The sequence below is a fragment of the Palaemon carinicauda genome, chromosome 6, assembly GCF_036898095.1.
Source record: "Palaemon carinicauda isolate YSFRI2023 chromosome 6, ASM3689809v2, whole genome shotgun sequence".
NCBI lineage: Eukaryota > Metazoa > Arthropoda > Malacostraca > Decapoda > Palaemonidae > Palaemon > Palaemon carinicauda.
The window spans coordinates 181,755,834-181,772,801 of record NC_090730.1 but is presented as its reverse complement, the minus strand read 5'-3'; the positions used below and the strand labels follow the sequence as shown (position 1 = coordinate 181,772,801).

General features: G+C 33.2%; 2 long non-coding RNA genes across 4 annotated transcripts in view; one reads left to right on the top strand and one right to left on the bottom strand.

Moving 5' to 3' along the window:
• Window positions 1–8,538, top strand: part of LOC137642856 (uncharacterized) — a 236,374-nt gene extending 227,836 nt beyond the window's left edge. Inside the window, exon 5 of the long non-coding RNA XR_011044909.1 lies at window positions 8,015–8,538. This is a non-coding gene — a long non-coding RNA (uncharacterized lncRNA). The remainder of the gene's footprint in view (window positions 1–8,014) is intronic.
• LOC137642853 (uncharacterized) overlaps window positions 1–16,512 on the bottom strand; it is a 233,269-nt gene extending 216,757 nt beyond the window's left edge. For all 3 annotated transcript variants that reach the window (XR_011044905.1, XR_011044904.1, XR_011044902.1), the window contains exon 1: window positions 16,414–16,512. This is a non-coding gene — a long non-coding RNA (uncharacterized lncRNA). The remainder of the gene's footprint in view (window positions 1–16,413) is intronic.
• Between the last annotated feature and the right edge of the window lie 456 nt (window positions 16,513–16,968).

Sequence of the window (16,968 nt, the reverse complement as noted above, 5' to 3'; positions counted from 1 at the left end):
ATGCGTGCCTTAGCTCCGTCGGCTAGTATTTTTGTTATATGTATCATCCAATCTATCACATTCGTTAAATTGTTTTTTGCTTTGCTTTACCTTGTTTCTCTCATAATTTAATGTTCTCATTGCTCCCTTGTACTGGCAGGTAGAATGTGTTTTGCTACATGCATTAGCCCTATGGGCTAGTATTTCCATTTTATTTTAAAAATCTAATCTATCACAATGTTAAGTGTTTTTGCTCCACCTTAGCACGCACTGCTAGCAATTTACCATTATCGCATTGCTCTCATGTTCTGGCAAGTCCCTTTTTCGCTACATGTTAGCCCCATGGGCTAGTATTTGGCATTATTTTAATGATCTAATTTATCACCTAGATTAATCTTTTTCTTCGTTGTAGCTTGCTTCACTCTTAATTTAACGTTTTCATTCCCCTATCTTCCAGCAAGTGGAACATGTTTCGTTACATGCATTAGCGCCATGAGCTAGTATTTATAATAATTTATAAAATTTTGCGTATTAATCAATCCATAGATATATGTTCCTAATTCTATCTTGCTCCGTGGAAGATGATATAAAAGAACAAAATAAATACTTGAAAGTATTATATAATTGACCGAATAAAACCACTGATTTACAGACTTAGAGGCGAATACACAATTAGCAAAGGAGTTGTAGCTTGAAGTCATGCTAGTTGACCTATCCTAACTCCAAAAGTTAGTTATAGTCGACACCCATAAATAAAAATCCAGTTTATTTAGGATGTAGTCATTAGCTATAATATTAAACCATTGAATGCTTCTAAATTCTTATGCAAAACCCTGGATATATGGTTTTATAAAAGCCATTTCACACCCCTCACTCGTCTTTTTAAATTTTATTGTGTCAACCATTGCTATGGTTTTCTGTAAAGAGTGGGAGGTTAAATGTATGGAACCATACATTCAGCTGTTAAATTGTCGATCATAACCATGGCCATTAATCTTTATACCTTGACTAAACGGGGACAATTATAACTGTCGAGTGTCATGTATGCGGTTTTTTCCGCAATTGAATTTAGGGACATTGCCTTAAAAAATTGTGTTAAAGAGGATCAAATTCTCCTCTTTATAAATCTCTTCCTTTCAACGCCTTTTTGGCAAGGTTCTGTTACCCATAACAATGACTGGATATTACAAACTTTGTGTAACTGGAGGTCTTAATATGTTCTGAAGTTTTGGGAAATTACTCCCAGTACTTACTGGCTATAGGTGGGCTTAGCATTTTTTGTTGCAAATTGGTGAATATCGGTTTGGGAAACCGAAATTTGTACTGATGTAGGCTTTTATCTTGTGGCAAGTCATTACAGTTGCACATACCAAAATAAAGTTTTGCACTCTGTGAAGGTACAATATTATTGGTGGAATGAAAAAACAAATATTTATAAAATTCTCATCTGATTGTATGCTTATCTAAAATTAATTACACCCAATTTTGCACCAAAATCCTTGTTTCATGAACCCTTTTATTTTCCAGGACAAGAGGTTAGAACATCACAACTTCCCTTTTAAAAGTCGCAGTATTGAACTCGCCCAACTATGGATGGTGCACTACCAGTTGTCCCACGCACAAGCAACAGAGGGGCCGTAACTCTTGACCTCCAAGCCTTAAGGTAAGGAATAATGTTAATGTCTGAATGTGATACTTTAATAATGATTGTATTGTTATTGTTGAGCAGCACATCTATTACCTATTTCCAAATTCATATGAGCTTGCCATGAATACAGGACTACTTTTTTTCCATTTGCAAACTAGAGATGCCTGGTCTTGATGGCCTATGTTGTTATCATGACTTTCCTGAGTATTGCACGTTTTAAATGCTTGTTAGAGTGTTACCAGGTCCTCCTTGTCATTTTTTTTTAGAATGGCACAATATTGGGCATATGGGGATTTGAATATCAGTTTAGGAGATCCAAATTTAACTGATGTAGGCCTTTATCTTGCAGCAAGATTATTAGAATCTTGCGAGAGGGAGCCAAGGGTACCTTTGTTGACTATCATTCATTTATGGATCATTACAATTGCGTATATCAAAAAAGAGGGAAGTTTTGTCAGGATGTGAAAGCACAATCTCTGAAGTGAAATAGAAGCAATAATTTATATACTTCTTAACTCCTCATATGTTTATGTAAACTTGATTATAATAGATTTTGCACCAAAACATGTGTTTTATGAACTATTCTATTCACCTGCACAAGACATCCGAACATCTCCATGTTTCTGCCAGCAGTCACAAAATTTACTCTCCTAACTAAGGGAGATGAACTACCAGTTATCCCGTGCACCAGCAACAGAGGAACTTAACTTTTGACCTCAAACCCTTAAGGTAACTATTAATATAAATGTGCCTAATTATGATACATTAATATTGACTGCATTGTTGTTGTGAGCAACGCACGAAACTTCTTGCAATATTCATATGATCTAACCAAGAAAACAGAAATGAATTCTTTCGTCCTTCTGCTAACCCGAGTTGCTTGATGTCAATGGCCTTTGTCACCTAAATAACTTGCCTCAAGTATAGCTTGCGTTAGAGATGTTTACATGTACACTCTTTTTGATTTAATAGAAGCATATATGTTCAAACGAGGACTTCCCTGTCCTTTGTACAAATATCATAATCTCAGAAGTTTCGTAGTGTTGAGGAAAATTTTCGGACCTGTCCTCAAAACATTGAGGTCACTTTTCAAATGGAGGCACACCTTTTAGCAGTGTGACTGTTTACAGTACAGTTATATATTTGTCAATTGTTAAATTTTGCACAAAATATGCGGTATGAACCCCTTTCATTTTCACACTCGTTGGTTTCATAAGTTATTATTGAAGTTGTTAAATCCACAAAAGCTCTGAATCTAATGAACAGAAGATTAAATCTAATTAAATACAAAACCATCAGTTAAATACAAAACCATCAGTTAAATACAAAACCATCAGCACTGTCAAAAATAACTTAAAAAGTTTCCACAACTACAGAGGATATATTTTCAATACCTAATAATGAAATCCATTTCTCCATTTTCCAACTGAAACAATTTAAGAATAGGTTTTAGTGATCAGTCTTCGACGCTTTGTGTGAATGCTATATTTTTATTTGTTATTCATTCCTTTGATAATAATGAAGTGTGAATTATATTAGCCACAATATTGATTACAATTAGCCTTTATGATAATATAAGGATCCCATTTGTGTGATGTTGACTCGTATGTACCCTTTAGAATGTATGCAACAAATTTTTTTAGCATGTTTCGAGCTGTGCAGTTAAGTACCAGTCTTTATTGTATATAATGTTCAATAATGTGATAAATAGTAAACGGTCAAGTCCAAGTATACTACTAGGATTTGATACCTGATCATCCATCAAGAGTTTTGGATAGGAAAAAATAGATTGTAGGATTGTCTTATAAAGTGTCATAAAGGCTTATGAAGCCAATGAAGATGATATAAATGATTCTAAATGATAATCTATAAAAAACCTTGGACTGTCAATAGTCTAGTAAATATTAAGTATATAATAATGTTAAAAGTACGAACCACATACCCTTTCAAATTCAGGGTGCTTGACTTTAATGTAGTGTTTGGTTATAGCATTCTCTGTTTAATAAATCTAATTTAAAAAGCTATTTAAAAAAAAAAAAACGATGAAGCTAAAAATAGAACTGAAAAAACGGTTAATGGACAATATATTGTTTGATAGGTGATACAGATATATATGCCCTGTTATGTAATAATCACAGTGAAATGTGGTAAAATTTAGCAATGACAATGATTGGGTTCTATCCCGTTTTATGGTTATGCAAGAACCATGTATTGAACCCAATAACCAAACTTAATCCTTACACCACTGCAAATTTTTAGATTCTGATATGGAATATATTATGAACAAGTCTAAAAGATGCCAGGCTGTACACTACCCAGGTTTCCTCAGGCAATCCTTAACCTACTTGAGCAAACATCATTCTTCTAAAATCTTGAATTTAGTCTGAATCTTTTGTACAGTAATGAAGAGAGAGAAAGGATGCGTACCTCCGATGAGTTACCCTGGTTCTCATATCCCAATTAGGCTCCCTGATTTGTGGTTCTTTAAAGTTGGGTGGACGATTTTGCTGTGACAAATAATTGGATGCATTAAAGGTATGTAAATCTTCGATAATGTTAGAATTGTATATTGTTAGAATAGTAGAAAACCCTTCAACAAAATGGTGATAAATGAGGTTAATTCTATAAACAGCTTGGTTATTTCAGAATATTTTTAAAGGCAATGGGATTACGATTTTTATTAGCCAGTATTTATACACAGGCTTGTGTACAGGATACTGTAAAATGCCTCTCTTGGAACATCAGTTTTCTTATTTAGGAAGTGGCATAATTTGTCAATTCTAGGATTTTATAAGTTTTCTTTATAATACACTTTAGAAAGTTTGTGTTCTTCTCTCATATCATTTTCTGGTGCTTTTTAAAGAACAACCTTAAATAGTTAACAAAATAGTGAAAAAATACTTAGTACTTGAAAGAGCTTTAATAAAATTGTATAAAATCCAGTGACTATTTAGCACAGTAAATGAATCATAAATTTCTGCTTGTGAGGTAATACGTTTGAACAGTTTACTCCATACTTCTGGAAAAGTAGATAAGAGCTCAACGTTTTCTCCAATTGTTTAAGAAACAAAAGTTTCTCGCAGGAAGAATTTTTGATCCCACTAAATTTGAGTTGGTATATTTGGAAAATCAATGTACTTGTGTACTTTACACTGAACTGTGCTAATCATAAAATATCTACTAAAACTTGACATGCATATAAAACAAAAAAGGGGTTTTAAACTCTGAAAATATCAGAGATGAAAACCATATGTTACTTTTTCTGACATCCTCATATGAATGGGTTTATTGCTGTTCATAGAGATTAAGGAAGCCCAAATGACTTACAATATTATCCCCCTAGTAAGGGTTTATCAACTCATTCATAATCTATAGTGGGTCAAATCCTCAATTTGACATATAGACCGTTAGAAATGTCAAATTGAGAAATATATTACATTGCTGAAACGTGTTTCAATATATTTCCAAGCTCGCTTTAATTGGCAAGATCAGAAAAGTTTAAAGATTGGTAAGCTGCCAGCAAATCTACATTTCCTTAGTTTATTTGATATCTTTGACAGTAAAAAGATAAGAGTACATGACAGGAATCAACAGAGTAATAGTGAGGTACTTAAATATCACACCTAAATATGTGAGCCATATGTTTTTTTAACTAGCATTTTTCGTGTTGTATGAATTTCCTATCATTATTGTTGGTGCAAATGTTTTTAGCCAAAATGGGTTAGTGCCAAAAAGGTCGTCTTGTGGTGCACTGTAAGCATTCCTTAAGAGCCTGCATCATTCTTTTGCATCAAGCAGAACTCGTTTTGTATCATTCTTCTTTACCCTAAGCCTTGCTTGCTTTCTTCCGTCTTGTTGTGGATCTTTATTTACAGTTTCTTCTATGGTCAGATCACCTGGAACTCGAACCAAATGAACTGATAGACTCCAGCTGTGCTGAAAAATCTATTCTCATGAAATACTCGTGCACCTCTGTGTGATTAATATGTAGCCGGAACATGTGTATTAGTATATTACCAGATATCTGGCATAGTTAAACTTGTCATAGGCAAACCACCATAGAATCATCTCGTTGATAGAGTTCAGTTGATATGGTCAGTGGCCTTTTCGTGATTCCTTCAGGAGTCTCTGAATTATGTTCACAGGTAAACCACCATAGAATCTTCTCGTGGATAGAGTCGAGCTGATTTGGTCAATGGCCTTCTTGTGATGTCCTCAGGAGTCTCTGAATTATGTTCACTAAGTCAATGTATGCCTATCAAAATGAGAGATTCCTGTTTGAATGTCTTAGAATCAAGGTATTCTCCATGCACCTATTTAATGTGGGAACATACAGTTGTCTCAATAAATTTTTTCATTGCAGAAGGAAAATTTTATTGTGAAGGTTTCTACTGACTTGAAGGGTCTCTTTCTTGCAGCATGTATCATTCCTTCAATTTTCTTTCCAACAAAAGTAAAGAAGCCTTTCAAAACCATTATCTTCAACGCTTCGTGGAATAACTTATTTTGTACAGAAAACATTTAAATTTTATTTTCTATGACACCAGCTATGGGATCATCTGTAACTATACTTGATTAAACAATATCTTTGAAACCTGTGCCCTGATAACTTTTCCTAATTGTAAAAAAAAAAAAAAAAAAAAAAGTATATAGGTTTGGAGCATTGAATTGCTGGATTCTATTAAAATTAGGCTTTAAATTTCCCTACAATCTGTTTTCTTTACTTAAAGGCTGTGATCTAAGACAAACTGTTTGGTTCAAATTGCATAGCCTCAATGATATTGACGGACTGATTTACCATCTCATAAACCCTGGACATTTTCAGTTGGAGTGGCATTTATTGTCGAGAGGTACCCAAGCTATCACCTTGAGGTACTAGGTTTTCTAGTTTAGAGTATGTGGCATATTTGTTAGATAATACTAAAGTAAGGTTTATTTGTGACTTGGGAGATGACCAAATTTTTTTATAGTATAGGTTATTCTTTTTATTGCATATTGTTGAATTTAAAATTCTCTTAAAATGTGTAGATTGTATTGCATCGGTAAATTCAAGCCTACAGAAGTGTATCAAATTCTTTTATTGATTGTTTTAACTGTTAAACTTATTCAGTACTTGGATTCTTATTTTATTTCTAAATATTTTTTTTTTCAGATATACGTTCTTGGTATTTGAATCTGTGAGATCTGGATCTAGTGTTTCATTTTGGATCAGAAACCAAAAACCTATCATTTGAATGTGCCATCGCTTTCCTCGATCAACTTGCAATGCTATCGCAAGTTGTTTAATACAGGTATTTATTTTTTTTATTTATAATGACCCTATTTATGAATAGTTATTTGTACAGTCACCTAATTTGGACAGTTTAGCCAAAAATTGGTATGAACACCCTTTAAGGATGTTAATCTATAATCACTTGAGGCAATTAGACAATAAACCGTTCATTATAGAGGAGACTTATTTTAGTTATTTAACTTCTCCAAACTTTCACAAATTGGTAGCCTAAAGGCTATTTTTTGGTTTGGAGCCTCGTGACAGATTCGGGCCACAAAAATTATAGCTGTTATTTTTGTCATAATCAAAATTATTTTCAGATGAAAATTTGAGGATAATGTGTTAATCGTAGCTGACATATTAAAGACTGTGCCTCTGTAAGAAAGACGGTGAACTATATTTTGATGAAGTTTCAAGTAAATTATGTCTGAACTCTTTATATTTTGTAATCTTAAATATTAATCATTTTTGAGTAGGCAACTTTTTTTTTCTTTTTTTTTTGTATTGCCCTTGATCTGCTTTTAGTCTTCCCTAGCCTTAATGCACTAGGTTCACATGTCTCTTGGTCAGTTCTTGCCAAAGTATCCCTAGCTTTAGTCTACTCAGTTCATACAAGATATTTTATAAAAGCGTTGCTATAAGTCAGTGAGATAATCTGTATTTGCCATATTTGCTACAAGTAGCTATTAAAAATTGTTGACGGGATGTTCATAGCAATTTCAATTAAATTTCAGGTGAATGCTGACATCGGTTTTCTAAGTATATACTAGTGCTCTTTTATAAAATAGTAAGGATACCTTTAACTACGATGACGTTTTTCATACCTACGATTTGTTCTATTAATTATGGGTTTTCAAAATTTAATTTTTTACTACTATGCAGTTAGTTTTATTCAAGTTTAACTATGCTACTGAATGATTCGAGTCAAAAATTTTATTATTTTGTGCATTTTGAAGCTTTTAAGAGTAATAAAAGCTCATAGTACCTGTACCATCAAGTCAAACAGGTGGAATAAAATATGCCTTGGCAACATAAGATAGTGATTTTCGATAAGAATTAATTTAAATTGTAAAGCATTGACTTTTTCATTTTCAATATTTTTCTAATCTTTTCAGAAATAAAACGAACGCATGCCATCTCTATAGTTTGCGAAGCTGATTTTCTGTGAATGAAAATATAAACTTGAACAGCTCAGGTTCTAAGCTGAAAAATCCTGTAACTGCAAGAGCCATTGCTCTAGTTTGTGTGGACCTGCCCCTGAAATGGGTGAACAAGTTAGTTGAACAGACACCTGTGACTGCCGAAGAGCCATGGGTTTGGTTTGAGTGATAAACTACTGTCCTGACTAGAAGAAATAAGCAGGAGTTTCTCACAAGAGAACATCTAGCTCACGTCTCATATCTACTGAGAGTATTATTTTAAGACTTGATTGACTGGAGTATCGACTATAGCAGAAAAGCGGGCAAAATTGACGGAAGTGGAAGTAAAGCAGAACAATGGACTGAAGCTGGAAAATGGAGTGATCATAATAGGGAAAAGTGACCAGGTGAAGATAATAGTGTAAAAAGAGGAGGATATAAATGAGCACGTAATAATGTATATTGAACAATATTATAGAAAATTTGGTAATGATATAGAAATAAACCAAATTATTTTACTTCATTTTTATTATCCATAAATCATTTAAATTTCATTTTTATTATCCATAAATCATTTAAAAAATTTATTGTGGCTGACTGTTTTGAAAGTTTCCTTCTCTTGCTCTCTACTGCTTAATGCATCACAAGCAATATTATATTAATCTTATAGAGGCCTCAATTGCATCTCTGCCTCACCACTGCTGCTATTTTCTTGCCTGCTGCTTAGAAGTGTCAATCTCTGCATCACTTAATCTCTGCATCACTTTCTTTATCACCTCTACGATCTCAGAGACACTGCATCTTTCTCTCTGCCTCAACGCTGCGTCTCTCTCCTCCTCAACACTGCGTCTCAATATTTCTCTGCTTCAACTCCGCCCCTCAACACTGTGTAATCTCTCGCTGCGTCTAGATCTCTCTGCCTCAACGATGCGTCTAGATCTCTCTCTGCCTCAACGATGCGTCTAGATCTCTCTCTGCCTCAACGATGCGTCGCAATCTCTCTGCCTCAACGATGCGTCTGCGTCTCGATCCCTCTACATCACCGCTGCCTCAATCTTTCTCTGCATCACCTGTGCGTCTCTCTACCTCTGGTATGCTGGTCATTAGATTAAATCTAGTCACAGGTTCAATTACACGATTAAGAACCTACACTTGTGTGCAACATTTTTTTTCAGCATTGAGGTGCACTTCAATCTCTCCAGGCTTCTGTTTGAGGGTTAATTTTTCCATCTTATTTGACCTGGTTTTGATTTTATCATCCTGCAAAATAGAAAATATAAAAACTAAGATATTTTCAGAGAACTTTCAAGTTAGTGAAGCAAGATGTGCAGCGTCTATATTACTAGAATTATGATGGAAAACTATAAGGTATGATGACAAGTAAACATTATCGGAGTGGAAACACCTCTGAAATAGCAAGATAAAAGAAAAAAAAAACATTAGTTTTAACTTTATAAGAACCATACTTTCATTATACAGTAACACCAATATTTCCACCTGCCAATATAAACTCATAGAAGAATGAAATATTTATGAGCAAAAATCTCCACATCAGCATTAGGTGTAAAGTTGAGAAAAACAAACAGGCTAATGAAACCACTAAGTTAAACTAGTTAAAATACCACACAACTTAATAAATGTTTCAAAAAAAATTTACATTCCCCCTAAAGTGACTTGTTTAAAAACCTTGCAGTTTTACTGTTAAAATTCAGATTAAACATCATGTCCACAAAGAAACCAAAATCACATTAACATTGAAAAAGAACTTCAACTTCAACAGTTTTATACCACCAGTTCTATCGTCTGTATATATAACTATCGTAAATTTCTATAAGGTTTGTTTCACATGATCATAGAAGGACTTTAGCCTAAATTATCCTATGAAAATATAATCTTCATTATAAAAACTTATTTCCGACTGTCTTTATAAACTGCTTGCCCCTTTTTTTACTCAAACTTTCAAGTTCATAGTTATGCCATTTCAAACAGAAATATTACATATTGATCCCTAAGATTTTATCTATCAACTACGAAATTAAGCCCTTTTGATCATTGGGAATACATAAGCTATCAACTAACTTAACGCCAAGTTAGAATTTATCTGTTAAAATAAAATTTCCTTTTGATCACTCAAAACCACTGAAAACTTCATACATCGAATAAATATACTGAATGTCAACAGCATCTCTAATGACTTTTCAATCACGACTAATTTGGCAACTAATATGAGTTTCCATCCCAGGATTGAATTTATCAATCAATATAATTTCATATTACAGGTTGAATCTGTTAATATTTTTCTATTAAGCTTTAACCCTTTTACCTCCAAAGGACGCACTGGTAAGTTTCACAAAACTCATCCTTTTACCCCCATGGATGTACAGGTACGTCCTTGCAAAAAACTGCTATTTAAATTTATTTTGCATATTATTGATATTTTGAGAAATTTCAGACCTTTTCCAAGAGAATGAGACTAACTTGACCTCTCTATAACGAAAATCAAGGCTGTTAGAGCAATTCGAAAAAATATACTGCAAAAAGTGCATGAAAAAAAATTGCCCCTGGGAGTCAAGGGTTGGAAATTTCCAAATAGCCTGTTAATAGATCTTCCCCATTAAGCTCCTAAAGTGATTGGGCCTACAGACAAACCTGTGGGTGACTAGCATCTGTCCATTAGTAACTAATAACATTAAGTAAAATTACCACTCAAGAAAACGTCCAAAAAATTAAAACTTTTAAAGTAATCATCAAGGTTTGTATGACTTCAAACCCTAGAGAAATGGGAATATCTAAAGAATAAATGTTTAAGTGTATTGACAAAACTTGCTGTGAAGTATGAAAGTTTAAGGGAAAAGTTTGCGATCCATATATTTTCAAAATTTACTCTTATTGAATTATATTAGGTTTAACTAATTATATTAGGGTCATGCTACTTTTTTTCATAGAAACCGTAGTATGATTAAAAGGGCCCTCTAAGAAAATCCACACAACTACATGGTTGTGTAGTTATGGCGAAAGATTTTAATAGGAAAACATGTAATGGTTTAAACCTATATTATTTAAGTCAGTTTCTATTTGGATCATGTAAAGCCGATTAAAAAATCTAGCTTACGTAAAATTATAACATTAATAGTTGAGAGATTTAAACATTTGGACTACCAACAAGTTAGTTTGATAACTTTTACCCAGTTATACATTAAAATTCTTAGCATTTTATCTTACCATGCAAATTCAGAACTTAGAAAATATATTGAACCTTTCTGTAATTCTGTTAATATAACCCAACAATCTATGATACATTAAAGCAAGCATAAATCTAGTACTTAGGGTAGAAAAAGTGATATTTTCCAATACAGAAAAAATCTACTTCTCTGAAAAAGTTCCTCCAAAGATCTCATATGTAATGTACTCCTCGCTTTAGAACAGAACCTTGAAGCAATAATAGTATACATTGTAATTTTATCAGGATATCTAAAATGATGTTTACTAATCCTTCTCTGCTCTGCTCAAGCTTTCTTGAAATTTCTTCTTTTATAAGTTTAATTCAAGGCCCGAAGCCATTTTTAAGTTTAAATTTAATCATCATTCCACCCTAACATTTAATCTTATTTCTATTTTAAGACATTTAATTGTAGAATTATTTGCCTATTCAGTCTTAAATTAAACCCTTTATCTTGCTATATAGTATAAAAGTGATATACATTTTACTCAAGGCATTCAACCAAAACATCTGGGTCCCATGTTTGGCTCTTAACTTAAAAAATAAGAGACAATCCCTATCTTCCTTTACTTCAAAACTATTTTCGAGTAAGTCAGTACACCAATATACTTTTTAATGACTAAAATAGTCCTATAATGCACGCAATATTATGAAAAACAAAGAATAGGCCAAACACAACTATTAACATTAAAATCAAATTTCTAGTTCAGTCTTCAGTTGAATTTACCCATCACCAATATGGTTTAAATACAGTAAAAAGTTAAGGTTAAAGAAGAGAAGACACCCAATTTCTAGTTTACTTGTGCTAGGATACAGTTCAACCGTGAATTTCTTACTTCACTAAGAGTATAATATGTTTGACAAGCCGTTAACAGGATTTAATCAGTTACTAAATCTGATAGGTGCCAGCTCCTCGTAAAGGCTGTCCAGTACACTATTCTGAAGTAGTTCCTTAACTAAGTCACATGCTCCAAAAATCTGAAATTATGAAAGTAAAAATTTAAAATATATTTAAATACTTTAGGCAGTTAGATTAAACTAGGAATGAGGGTAATTTATAAATTGTGAAATTTTGGATAACGTGGCAACTCTCCGATTAAAAATAATTAAAATACTAAAATTCTTGGAACTAATACTTTTAACTAATTCTTTAAAACTATGAAGTACTAAGTACTTCAATTAGAACTGCTGTTGGCTTAATCTAATTCTTAAATATCGTCTAAAAGTTTACTTTTGTATAGAAGGAAAAAATAAAAGTTTTGAGACATTAAAATCAAAATGGTATTTTTAAAATCTTTCCTAGAAGAGGTATTACATACATGTATTTACCTACGATACATAAACTTATTTTTAATATGGACGACCAAAGTAGAAAATAGTTATCTTACCTTTTACGAGATATACACCCATAATAGTTAAGGCTCGTTTGGTTAGCATTCTTGATCCATTATTTTTTCTCATGTCAGTACTGCAATTCTGTAAATGATAGAAACCTTTAATAACTTCAATATAACCAAAGTTTATAAAAAAATTTACTTCTGTCTAGTTCACTTCAACAGCTGAACTAAGAATAAACACCACGAGTAGAAAAAGGATAAAATTTAACACCTAAACATTCGTTTTATTCAAATTTTAGTTCATAAGAATTCTGGCCTGTTTAAATTGTGATTGATGTACTAGAGACAGTAAACTATCAAAATATCTGGAATATCATACAAGCTTATGTTAGCAGCTAAAAAGTAGGCATTACTCATTCACATTAAGTATGAGAAACTTGCTAAAATTTAATAACCTTGATTTAGTGTATAATTGTTTTTATTTTCATCAAAACCTAGAGTTAAACTAATGATATACTCTTATAAAATGCCGATTTAGCCTACGTACAGAGCCACAGAACCCTTAAGCTTTAACAATAAGTTCTGTTCTTGGTTTTCTCTCAAGTCTTACTTTAGAATTTCATAAGGCATCTTCACCATTCACCTCTGCAATAAATGGCCTTCATTATTTAAGAGTACCATCTTTCCCCACTTAGTGACAAAAATGCAAGAATCTATGTCAAACCTGCAGAAACTTTTTCAGAGAGGACAAGACAGGATCAACCAATTGCAGATTATCTACAGACCATCCTATTCTGATACGCCCCGGACCATGTTGCTACCAATTTGAAATGTTGCTCCAGCGGACAATTCCGACAAATACGATAGTTTTGTCGCAATGGCAAAACTGGCAACTTAATTGTTAGCTAGAGAAGTCCACGGGAGGCAAACAACAGTGGGGGCTTAGAATCCCTGGCACTAAAGGCAGAGACCTATGGATCAATGCAGAAGAACACACACACACACTGCTCTTTTTAAGCTTTAACCGAGGCTTGGCAAGCATTATCAAGCTCTGAGAGACCAACAATGATGACTAGGAGAGAATCCATAGAGATTGCTTGATCATGAACAACACTTGAGAACACTATCATGGGGCATGTGGTAGGCACACTTTTAGTCACCCGCGACACAAAATGGGCCATTACAACAGTGCAGAAGGATGAAGGTCTCAGGACCGCCTGACAGGGGCCGGTTAATAGGCACAAAAAAAGGCATGACACTAAACTGGGTCAGGGATGATGTAAAGGTTACCACCCGTGCAACACTTAAGGCTGTGGAGTAAACATACGTCTAACCTCGTGTGTGACAACGGGTTTGCTGGAACCCTGCATCACAGGATAAAGCCTTTAAAGTAGTTTGTGCTAAAGGCTGAGTGGGGATACTAATGGGAACATACAGTCACAGACAAGGACACTGGTATCTGATTTTAGTATGCAATCACTTCTTACATCCCTCAATAAGTCTTTCTTTAGGATGACTGCTCGTATTCTAAACACTTTGAAAATGAAATCATCCCTTATATAACCACTCTGCCATGGCTCTTTTCGTAATATGAATATTCTTGGAATACTTACTCATCACATTCCTTAAGCCTACTCTAGCAATGCTTGCTTTGCTCTTAGTTTAAATATTCTAATTCATCACATTCCTCAATGAGTCTTTGCTCTGCCAAGGCTTGCTTTGAAAGTAATCTAAATAGTCTTTGAACACTGATCTGACAAGAGAAAACAGCTGCAACTCCAATCATGTGGGGGATTTTCTCCAATATCTTGATAAGCAACACCTATGCAGTTATTAGTTTGATCAAACACTAAATACACAAATTTACAATAAATACCAGGCAGGAGACAACCTCATTCATGATGGAACCATGGGCAGGTTATATCGTTGTCATTTAACATCCGGGAACTAATGCACTCATATTTAAGGTCTTTAATTGATTGGCAATTTGTTTACTTTGATATATCAAATAATCCATCTAGTTCATTTGTTCAAAATTTAATTTTATATCCCTCAAACGATGGCGAATGACTCTTCCAATATACTCAATCTCAAAAGTTGAGTAATTATGTGAAACTAAGGTCAGTGTTCAAAATTCAGTCATAAAATCTGTGCCAAGCACCCAATAGTCAAATGCTCCCATAAGGTCAGTAGGCTAGTCTTCCATATCAATTTCTAATTATATCACTTAAAATTATTAAATATTTCAGGATTATCATTTTGAATCAAAATCTATGGGAAGGGATGCAAACCAGCGCGTGTGTGTGTGTGTGTGCAATTACTTCGTGGTATAATATAATAAGAGTTAAGTTACAGAAAAAGTCAATGAATTATTTTTTGAAATCTAAACCATTCCACTACCTCTTCATTCAAGAAACATTGTTTGGGCTACAACATCTAAGCTATAGTATAGATTATAGACCAAAATCTCAGGAAGACCAGAGTTTCATAGATCGTCCTACAAGTAAAATGTTTATCAAACTTCTAACTATACCAAAATAAGTTATGGTTTATAACAGCTTTACTCTGGACATGCTAGAGGAATCTTAAAATATAAATTCATCAAATACTCATAACTGGAAAACTTAAAATTTGTTTTAGAACCGTCTGGAAAAGTTGCCCATGGAATGGGTTTAAAGTTAAAACTATGCTAATGTGGGGAATAACTTAATGAGGTTTGACACTAATAATGTTTTCAAGTTATCGCTCTATACCATAATTGTGGGAAACCGATAAAGAAAACCAAAATCAAATTTTTTTGATGGTAAAAATATATCCCTACAAATTGCCCATAATACCCACCTAAGTTAATAGTTGTCAGGAAGACTAAATTGAATATTATACATAGAAAAAGAAAATTTCGAGATAATTCTTTATTTTAGACATACTATCTCAACGCCAAGTAACCAGTTCCATTCTAACTTCGTAACCAGTGTCTTAAATATTCCTGTTCAAAATATGGAAGCTTAGGGGTTCCTTCTGGAGCGCCTTCAGTACTAAATGGAAAATTTTTTAATAGAAAGTCTGATGCGAACCAAGTTTAAGACATTAATTGAATGCCAAAATCGGCACATCTAAAAGTCTACCAGTTTACTACTATTAGATTAAGGCCATATTAAAAATTAAACCCAATTGAATAGGCTAACTGGTATATGGCTAGAAGTCTTGATCGTACACTGCACAAAACATTGAGATGCAAAACACCATTTAGAAAAATTGGATATTTTAACCGGGACACCACCACATTTATTTAGAAAGGAATTAATATTTTGACCGGGAAAATTATAAAGATTCGGAGTCATCCCCGCTATTAGAACTAACTAGCAAATTTGACTTCTAGAGCAAAACTATTCGTCATACATCAAATACATATGAACAAGGCATCCAAAATTGTTTATATATATGATCGGAATAAAAGTTAACTATTCATTGCCACGGTGGCACTGTGTGCAAAAATAGACTACGTTTGCATACCAAACAAACTTATAGAACATATAAAGTGGAATCACTTTATAAAAAAAGTACCAAGTCAACTAAATATTGAACGAGAAGTAGCTAACGTATTCTCACTAGCACCACTGTAGATCCTGCATAATTTGAAGCAAATATTCAACAATTTTTCTCGACTCTTGATAAATTGGGATATAATCGCGGATCTGAATAAATGTACCATAAACAAATATCCCTGTAAGACTTAAAGACCAGTTCTATAACACTTCACAATATATCTAAACCATTTAAGAGACATTAAAAAAATATTTATAAGCTTTGCAACACACCTGTAACCTTCTCACTAATTTTGTTTCACTCCCTTCAAAAGAATAAAACAGTAGCAGCTAGACTCTTCACTTTAATATACTTTTAGGGAAAGAAAACGAGTTAACAAACAAGGATACTGAACGAGGAATTCATAAAAAAAAAGAATCAGATTTGGTATCCTTGTAAAAACAGTGGTTCCATCTGTGTTGAAGTTTCCTAACCAATAGAGGGAGGGTGGAATAATTGCCTTCATAAAAGTTACTTAATGATAAACTATTTCAGTATTACATAAAAACATGAAATATGATATATATGTATATCCTCATAGAATATTATGTAAATGGTTGGAGATACCTCCCAAGTTCGTAAATAATAATATTAATGATAAAAGAAATCTTTTAATTGATCCTCACTTCAAAATTATATTTTCGACACTCCAAAATAAGAAAACCTTTGATCGTTTTAGTGTTGTTGATATTTTTGAATATTTTATTTTAATTGTTCATTACTTCGGATTTCGTTTATATATTTCCTTATTTCCTTTCTTCACTGGGCTATTTTCCCTGTTGGGTCCC